At 45.8% G+C, this 9,746-nt stretch overlaps 1 pseudogene; it reads right to left on the bottom strand.

Moving 5' to 3' along the window:
• Positions 1 to 7,535: 7,535 nt before the first annotated feature.
• LOC129040879 (putative postmeiotic segregation increased 2-like protein 3) lies at positions 7,536 to 9,083 on the bottom strand (annotated as a pseudogene).
• Between the last annotated feature and the right edge of the window lie 663 nt (positions 9,084 to 9,746).

Raw genomic sequence — 9,746 nt, 5'->3', positions numbered from 1 at the left:
CTGACCTGGGCAACAAAGGGAGATGCCATCTCTTAAAAAAAAACGCCAAATCATGTGAGATGCAGCCAAAGTAAACTTTAGGTAAATTCGTAGCCCTAAATGCTTAGAGAAGCAATGAAAAAAAAAATTTTTTTAAGAATCTGAGCTTCTACTTTAAGAAACTAGAAAAAGAAGAGCAAAATAACCACAAAACAAGCAGAAAGAAGGAAACAGAATTAATATAAGAGCAGGCTGAGGTCAGGCACAGTGGCTCATGCCTGTAATCCTAGCACTTTGGGAGGCCGAGGTGGGCAGATTACCTGAGGTCAGGAGTTCGAGATTAGCCTGGGCAACACAGTGAAACCCCGTCTCTACTAAAAAAATACAAAATTAGCCAGGCGTGGTGACACATGCCTGTAATCCCAGCTACTTGGGAGGCTGAGGCAGGAGAATTGCTTAAACCTGGGAGGCTGAGGCAGGAGAATCGCTTAAACCGGGGAGGCGGAGGATGCGGTGAGCCGAGATCATGCTGTTGCACTTCAGCCTGGGCAACAGGAGTAAATCTCCATCTCACCAAAAAAAAAAAAAAAAAGAGCAGGCTGGGAGTGGTGGCTCACGCCTACAATCCCAGCACTTTGGGAGGCTGAGGTGGGCATATCACTTAAGGCCAGGAGTTCAACACCAGCCTGGCCAACATGGTAAAACTCCGTCTCTACTAAAAATACAAAAATTAGCTAGGTGTGGTGGCATGTGCCTGTAATCCTAGCTACTCCTGAGCTGAGGCAGGAGAATCACTTGAACCCAGGAGGCGGAGGTTGCAGTGAGCCAAGATCGTGCCACTGCACTCCAGCCTGGGTGACAGAGCAAGACTCTATCTCAAAAAATAAAAATTAAAAAAAAAAATTAATGTAAGAGTAGAAATCAGTGAAGTTAAAATAGAAACATTTAAAAAATCAATTAAACCAAATGTTGGCTCTTTGAAAAGATCAATTAAAAATAAGAAATCCCTAGCCAGACTAATCAAAAAAAAAAAAAAAAAAATCAAAGAGAGAGGATGCAAATGGCCAGCATTAGGAATAAAAGGGAGGCTATTAGCACAGACCCCATATGCAACAAAATGAGATTAAATATTACAAACAAATCCAGGCACCCAGCTCTCACCCTCATTTTTTATAAGTGGGAAAAAGACCCAGAGATCAAATGACTCACTCAAAATGATAGTCAATGACAGAGCAGGGCCTGGGCCCTTAGGACTACTGATTATCCAAATGCCATCAGAGAACGAACTAAATCAGAAGCACCTAGCAAGCTTTTAAAAAATAATTCTCCAGGGCACAACCCCTAAGATTCTGATTCAGTAGGTTTTGGAGTGATGCCTAATATTCTGAAAATGCCAAAAGCTCACCAGATGGTCAAAGTTTGGCCAGGTTTAGAAAACATTGCGTCCCACATTACCACCTTCACTCATATGACGACTGTAGAGAAAAGCATAAAAATCTGGTGCTCAAGTATGTTTAAATTTAATATAAAGCACCGGGCGCAGTGGCTCACGCCTGTAACCCCAGCACTTTGGGAGGCCAAGGCGGGTGGATCACGAGGTCAGGAGATCGACACCATCCTGGCTAACACAGTGAAACCCCGTCTCTACGAAAAATACAAAAAAACCAGCCGGGTGTGGTGGCACGTGCCGGTAGTCCCAGCTACTCGGGAGGCTGAGGTAGGAGAATGGTGTGAACCCTGGAGGCGGAGCTTGTAGTGAATCGAGACCGCGCCACTGCACTCCAGCCTGGGCGACAGAGTGAGATTCTGTCTCAAAAAAAAAAAAAAAAAAAAAAAAAAGTAATATAAAGCAGGCAGAATAAATCCTGTGATGGTGACCAGGTGAGTGATCTTGAGAGAAATCATGATCTGGAATACCCGTCTCCAACATTTCCCATGGCAGTTAACATTTCTCCACTTTATTCAAATACATTTATTCGTCAAATATTTGCTGGGTACCACTCTGTGCTACGTATTGGGGATACAGTCATTTGCATCACAAAGTCCCTGCTCAGTATAATAAGCACTCATTGAGCACCTACCTATGTGTGAGGAACTGTGCTAGGGGGTATCAGAAACACACAAAATAGGCCAGGCACGGTGGCTCACGCCTGTAATCCAGCACTTTGGGAGGCCAAGGTGGGCAGATCACCTGGGGTCAGGAGTTCGAGAGCAGCCTGACCAACATGATGAAACCCCATCTGTACTAAAAATACAAAAAAATTAGCCAGGTATGGTGGTGGGCGCCTATAATCCCCAGCTACTTGGGGGCTGAGGCAGAAGAATTGCCTCAACCGAGGAGGCGGAGGTTGCAGTGAGCTGAGATGGTGCAACTGCACCCCAACATGGGCAACAGAGACTCTCTCTAAAAAAAAAACAAAAGAAAAGAAACACAGAAACACACAAAATAAAACAGAGCCTCTCCTCTCAAAGAACTCACCCTCGCCAGTCAGAAACAAACTATACAATGCCTTCCCAGGTATCTCATCCCGTTTCTTAAGTCCAAATTCTGTTTCCACATTGAAGACTCCAGCTTTTTTTTTTTTTTTTTTTTTTTTTTTTGAGACAGTCTCACTCTGTCGCCCAGGCTGGAGTGCAGTGGCGCAATCTTGGCTCACTGCAACCTCTACCTCCCGGGTTCAAGCGATTCTCCTGCCTCACCCTCCCAAGTACCTGGGATTACAGGCGCCTGCCACTACACCTGGCTAATTTTTTGTATTTTTAGTAGAGACAGGGTTTTGCCATGTTGGCCAGGCTGGTCTCAAACTCCTGACCTCAGGTGATCTCCCCACCTCAGCCTCCCAAACTTAACATCTCAAACTTAACACCTCAAACTTAACATGTGCAAAGCCAGGTGCAGTGGGTCATGCCTATAATCCCAACACTTTGGGAGGTCAAGACGGGAGGATTGCTTGAGCCCAGGAGTTTGAGACCAGCCTGGGCAACTGAGTGAGACCCCATCTGTCTATTTATTTTTAAAGCATTAAAATTTTTTTTAAAGCAAAAAATAAACTTAACATGTGCAAGACCAAATTCCCAATTTTGCACTCTCCCACCAAACTGGTTTCTCCTGCAGTCTTTGCCAACTCAATAAATACAACTCCATTAAAGTTCATGTAACAAAAATCCTGGAGTCATCCTTGACTCCTCTCTTTCTCTTACACACTGCATGCAAAGCTTCTGCAAATCTTTTGGGTCTACTTTCTTTTTTTTTTTTTCCTAGACAGGGTCTTGCTCTGTTGCCCAGGCTGGAGTGCAGTGGCGTGATCACAGCTCACTGCAGCCATGACTTCCCAGGCTAAAGCGATTCTCTCACCTCAGCCTCCCAAGTCCCTGGGACTACAGGCACGAACCACCAAACCCAGCTAATTTTTTATTTTTTTAGAGACGGGGTCTTGCTATGTTGCCCAGGCTAGTCTTGAACTCCTGGGCTCAAGTGATCCTCCTGCCTTGGCCTCCCAAAGTGCTGGGATTACAGGCCTGAGCCACCACACCTGGCCAGGTCTACTTTCAAAATACATCCTGCATGTGACCACTTGTATCTACGGCCGCCTCTCTCATCCACACCTCTGGCTGGTCTTGCCTGGAGTGCTGTCTTATAACCAGGACCCCTGTTCTGACCAGAGTTCTCCTATGAACCATTCTCAACAGAGAGGCCAGAGAGATCTTTTTAAAAACACTAAGTTGAATCTCATTAGTCCTCTGTTCAACCTGCAAAGATTCCCATTTTATTCAGAGTAAAAGACAGTCCTTACGATCCCCATCAAAGCGTGACATGACTCCCTGCTCCCTCTTGGATCTCAACTCTCTCCGCCTTTGCCTTTGCTGAACTTCGCTCCAGCCTCATTGGCTTTTTCTGCTGTTCTAAACATGCCATGCATATTCCTCTCTGGAATGCTGTTCCTTTGGAGATAAGCATGGCTCTCTCTCCACCTCCTGCAGCTCTCTAAGTATCTTCTCAGTGAGGCCTTTTTCAACCACCTTATAAAAAGTAATCACTTCCCACTCCCAAGGAAGTTTTTTCTCCTCACAGTAATTGTCACCATTTGACACATATATTTTATTTTGTTTATTATTATTTTTTGAGACAGAGTCTTGCTCTGTTGCCCAGGCTGGAGTGCAGTGGCACGATCTCGGCTCACTGCAGCCTCTGCCTCCTGGGTTCAAGTGATTGTCCTGCCTCAGCTTCTGGAGTAGCTGGGATTACAGGCGTGTGCCACCATGCCTGGCTAATTTTTCTATATTTAGTAGAGACGGGTTGGCCAGGGTGGTCTCGAACTCCTGAACTCAGGTGATCCGACTGCCTCCACCTCCCACAGTGCTGGGATTACAGGTGTGAGCCACTGGGCCTGGCCTAAATGATATATTTAGATCCATGCTTTAGGAAGGTTAGTCTCAAGAGAATGGGTAGACTGAATGATGACAGAAGGAGATGGCAATCAGGAGGACCAAAGAGAAGACTGTTGCAATAGGCAAGCTAAAGTACAGAAGGAGGGGCCGGGGGAGAGCAGTGAGAATGCAAAGAACAGAAAAATGGACACAGCTGTCTAGGACCTGGCACCTCCCAGAAGAAAGAGGACGTTCAGAGTAAAATCTGTCAGTTTCATGCCTTAGTAACGGGTGAATTTAGTGAACGCACAGGAGGTGAAAGGCTGGGAGAGGAAGCAAATACCACCACTTCAGATTTAGACAGGGTCTGAGGTATGAAAAAGGTTCATACAACTATCCTACAAACAGATGAAATGCAGTCCTCACATGATATGCCCTGTTGGGAGCCTTTGGGAGCCTTTAGGAGCCATCTGGACAACCCTGGTCATTGCGATGGTGTGGAAGAGCAAGAAGTGCTCCAAGTGTGTCCAGAACAGACAGGCTGGGTGCTGTGGCTCATGCCTGTAATCCCAACACTTTGGAAGGTAGAGGTGGGAGGACGGCTTGACGTCTGGAGTTGGAGACCAGCCTGAGCAACACAGCAAGACTCCACTTCTACAGAAGATTTTTAAAAATTAGCTGGGCGCAGTGGGCAGGCGTGTAGTCCCAGCTATGCGGAAGCTGAGGTGGGAGGGTTGCTTGAGCCCAGGAGTTTGAAGCTGCCATGAGCTATGATCACGCCACTGCACTCCAGCCTGGGCAACATAGGGACACCCCATTTTTACAAAAAAACTTTAAAAATGAGCCAGGCGTGGTCAGCTGTGCACACCTGTAGTCCCAGCTACTTGGAAGGTGGTGTGGAGGATCTCTTGAGTCCAGGAGTTGGAGGCTGCAGTGAGCCATGATAGCACCTCTGCACTCCCAGCCTGGGCGACAGAGATGGAGATCTCTCTCTCTCTATCTTTCTCTCTCTAGAAAGAGTCTTTATTTATTTATTTAAGACAGAGTCTCGCTCTGTTGCCCAGGCTGGAGTGCAGTGGCGCGTTCTCTGCTCACCACAACTGCTGCCTCCTGGCTTCAAGCAATTCTTGTGCCTCTGCCTCCAAGTATCTGGGACTACAGGCATGTGCCACCACGCCCAGCTAATTTTTGTATTTTTAGTAGAGACGGGTCTCACTCTGTTGGCCAGGCTGGTCTGGAACTCCTGACCTCGGATGATCTGCCCGCCTCAGCCTCCCGAAGTGCTGGGATTACAGGCGTGAGCCACCACGCCCGGCCGAGACCTTGTCTCTTAAAAAAAAAAAAAAAAGACAAAACGGGGGCGGTGGGAGGGGGCAGCGCAGAACAGAAACAGAACTTTGGGGAACAGAGATAGGGCGCTGAGTTGAGCAGAAACCAGGGCACGAGCACCAAGCAGAGACGGAAGACTGAGTTTCATCGAAGGAGTGGGATCCTGGGACCCAAGGGAGCGGGAGCACAGGAAGCAAGGATGAAGATGGCGAAAGCACGACCTGCCAGAGTGCTTGCTGACAAGCCACACTCCACACCTACCACGCGCTGTCATGTGCTTGACAAAACCCAACACACAACGCACAACGCTAAAGTTTATTGCTCAACAATGCAAATACAGTTAACATTACTGTACACTTAAAAATGGTTAAGATGGTAAATTGTATGTTACGTTTTTTTTTTTTTTCGAGACGGAGTCTCACTCTGTTGCCCATGCTGGAGTGCAGTGGTGCGATCTCTGCTCACTGCAAGCTCCGCTCCCTGGGTTCATGCCATTCTCCTGCTTCAGCCTCCCAAATAGCTAGGACTACAGGCGCCCACCACCACGCTCGGCTAATTTTTTTGTATTTTTAGTAAAGACGGGGTTTCACCGTGTTCGCCAGGATGGTCTTGATCTCCTGACCTCGTGATCCGCCCGCCTCGGCCTCCCAAAGTGCTGGGATTAAAGGCATGAGCCACCGCACCCAGCCATGTTAGGTGTTTTTTTAACCACAATTTAAAATTAAATGAAGGGGGCCGGGTGTAGTGGCTCACGCCTGTAATCCCAGCACTTTGGGAAGCTGAGGCAGGCAGATCACAAGGCCAGGAGCTCAACAGAGTGAACTCCTGGCCAACAGACTGAATCCCTGTCTCTACTAAAAATACAAAAATAGGCCGGGCGTGATGGTGCACACCTGTAATCCCAGCTACTCAGGCGGCTGAGGCACAAGAATCACTTGAACCTGGGAGGCAGAGGTTATCGTGAGCCAAGACTGCACCACTGCACTCCAGCCTCAGTGACAGAGTGAGACTCTGTCTCAATAAATAAATAGGCTGGGCACAGTGGCTCAGGCCTGTAATCCCAGCACTTTGAGAGGACGAGGCAGGCGGATCACAAGGTTAGGAGTTAGAGACCAGCCTGACCAATATGGTGAAACCCCGTCTCTACTAAAAATATAAAAATTAGCCAGGCATGGTGGCGTGCGCCTGTAATCCCAGCTACTTTGGGAGGCTGAGGCAGGAGAATCCCTTGAACCTGAGAGGGGGAGGCTGCAGTGAGCCGAGATCATGCCATTGCACTCCAGCCTGGGTGACGAGAGTGAGACTCCATCTCAAAATGGAAGGAAGGAAGGAAGGAATGAAGGGAGGGAGGGAGCAAGGGAGGGGAGGGGAGGGGAGGAAGAAAGGGAGGGAAAATATATATTATCTGGGCAAGTAAAATGCAGATGAAGGAAAAGGACAATGATCATTTGAATGGAAGATGGATCCACTGTAATCCAGGTATGGGAGAATACTGAACACTAATGTCAAAAGAAACAGAATGTGCTGACCATCTGCACGGCATTTCACAAAAGACAAAGAACACAAACCATGGAGAAAAGACTAGCACAATCAAATACTGGGAGGGGAGGAAGGTAGATAGAATTCATGATTTTGGAATGTGCACAGTTTATCATCAGACATTCTGAGAAAGAAGGAAGTGAACTATCTCACTGGTACTGCTATGTTGTCAAGTAAAACATTCAACTAGGTTAAAAGTGTCAGACATATCAATTTGGAGGCAAGCTGCAAAAATACACAGGAAAAAAGGTCTTAGAAGTTGAGATTAGATAAACTCTTTTAAGAGATAGAAAGAAAACCAAAGAAGTAGAAAACAGGTTCTAGGCGGACACTCCTGAAAAGGCAAGAAAAGGAACCGACATTCCCTTATGAAATTCACACTTCCTGAATGTCTACTATGGACAGAGCATGATTCCAGTTATGGGGAAGGGGAAATGACACACAGACGGGTCATAAATGAGCACTGGGGAAACAGGGGAAAGCTGAGGGAGAGCTATATTATATCATCACATAACTGAGCATGGACTTGGGGAAATAACATACACCACAAGCTGTGACTCAATTCACAAGCACAGGTGGAGGATGAGGTTTTGGTATCTGAATGCCTAAAGAAATAAATAAAATTGAGGGCAGAAAATAAGTCCAAGGTATTTTTAAAGCAAGGAAGGAAAGAAAATGGAAGATAAAAAGAATGAACATAAAAGTCTGAAGTTAATTTTTATGTCAGACTTCTGAATGCCCCAAAACAAAACAATTCTGTAAGGCCGGGAGCAGTGGCTCAGGACTGTAATCTCAGTGCTTTGGGAGGCTGAGGTGGGTGGATCACTTGAGGCCAGAAGTTCAAGACCAGCATGGCCAACATGGTGAAACCCAGTCTCTACTAAAAATACAAAAATTAGCCAGGCGTGGTGGCATGTGCCTGAAATCCCAGCTACTTGGGAGGCTGAGGAAGGAGAATCGCTTGAACCTGGGAGGCGATGGTTGGAGTGAACTGAGATCATACCAGTGCACACCAGCCTGGGTGACAGAACAAGACTCCGTCTCCAAAATACAAACAAACAAACAAAGAGCCCACAACAATTCTGTAATGGCGAGGGAGTAAATAAGTTACCAATAATGCTGGAGAAAGAGGAAGTGAATGGGTCCCCAGTATAGGTTAGAATGAAAAAATCCCTACCAATGTAAATCAAATATAAAATAAACAAAAGAGTTCACGTATGTGTGCGGGAAGGAAAGTGATATTTGGGGGTTGGGAGGTGTTACTGAGGGTATCGAGTACATATAAACAACTCTTTAGTCACTCCCAAAGGTCTGGGATGAGTGTTTTTTAACATGTGATAATCTACTAACTTACCTGGACTATGTTGACATGGAAATTCACCTTCCATTATCCACGGCTCCTCTCCCTGCTCCACTTCCTTCATCTCCACTCCATGATGATGTTTGGCTTGGTGATATCATATCCTGTTAATGGGAAAAGAAGAAGGACTTGGGCAAGCTGCTTGGCTTCAGAATCTCCGAAGTACAAGACATTGCCACCTCATAAGCTGCATAACAGAAATGCTCCATTTTTTACCTTATCAAAGTTAGAACCTTTCAATGAAGAATAATATAAACACTCCAGCTAGTGCCCACAAGGAATTAAATGGTGTCATCGCTTATTTCTTCAAACTCAAGGATAAAACCCCATTCAACTGAGAGCATTCAGAAAGCAAGCTATCCTCACCCACAGAAACTAGATGGCTGTAGTTCTCCAACATCACATCCCTGTATGTTATCTTCTCATCAGGGTCCAGTTGCTGCCACTCCTCCTGGGTGAAATCCACAGCCACATCTTTGAATGACACTGGCCCCTGTAATGGCAACATGATCAGAATTGGGAGATACGGAAAAGGGATAGGGGGATAACATTTTACAAAGCTCACTCGTAAAGTTAACCATGAACATTGCATACCTTATTTTATGTTACAGATTACGGAAGGGAAATCATACTGGAAATCATACAGGAAACATATATCCTTTGGGGATATATATATATAAAATATATATTACCCCACAAAAATAAAAACCCAAAACACAACTGAGCTCCTATTTTGCAACTGAACTGAGTTTTGGGGATATGAGATGAGTGAAATACCATGGCTGCCCTCAGAAAGCAGACAACCTAATAAGGAGATAAACACGTAAACAAACACAAGCATTTTACTCCTTGTCACTTCTTTTAGTCTTCTTCACTGCCAGGCCCTCCACTTCTCCTGGACCTCTTCATGTTGAAGCACCTACCACTCAGTTCCTGGTCTTCTTCTTCCTAACTCACTGCTCTGGGGCTCTCACTTAGTTTCAGCTCCTTGTTCTTTTGGCTCTTTTATTCTCATAGCCAGTGGCCTCTGGCTATCTGCATGGCTGAGTTTTATCTCAAACATCTCAATCTTGCAGCAATAAATATTCGTTAAATTAATGAATGCCCAAAGCTGTTATTAGAGTAATGCAGACAAGGTGCAGAATGATTTAACAAAAGAGGATCAAATTAT

This window comes from Pongo pygmaeus, chromosome 6, assembly GCF_028885625.2.
Source record: "Pongo pygmaeus isolate AG05252 chromosome 6, NHGRI_mPonPyg2-v2.0_pri, whole genome shotgun sequence".
Taxonomy (NCBI): Eukaryota; Metazoa; Chordata; class Mammalia; order Primates; family Hominidae; genus Pongo; species Pongo pygmaeus.
Note: the sequence above shows the minus strand (reverse complement) of the source record. Positions and strands in the feature narration are given on the sequence as shown.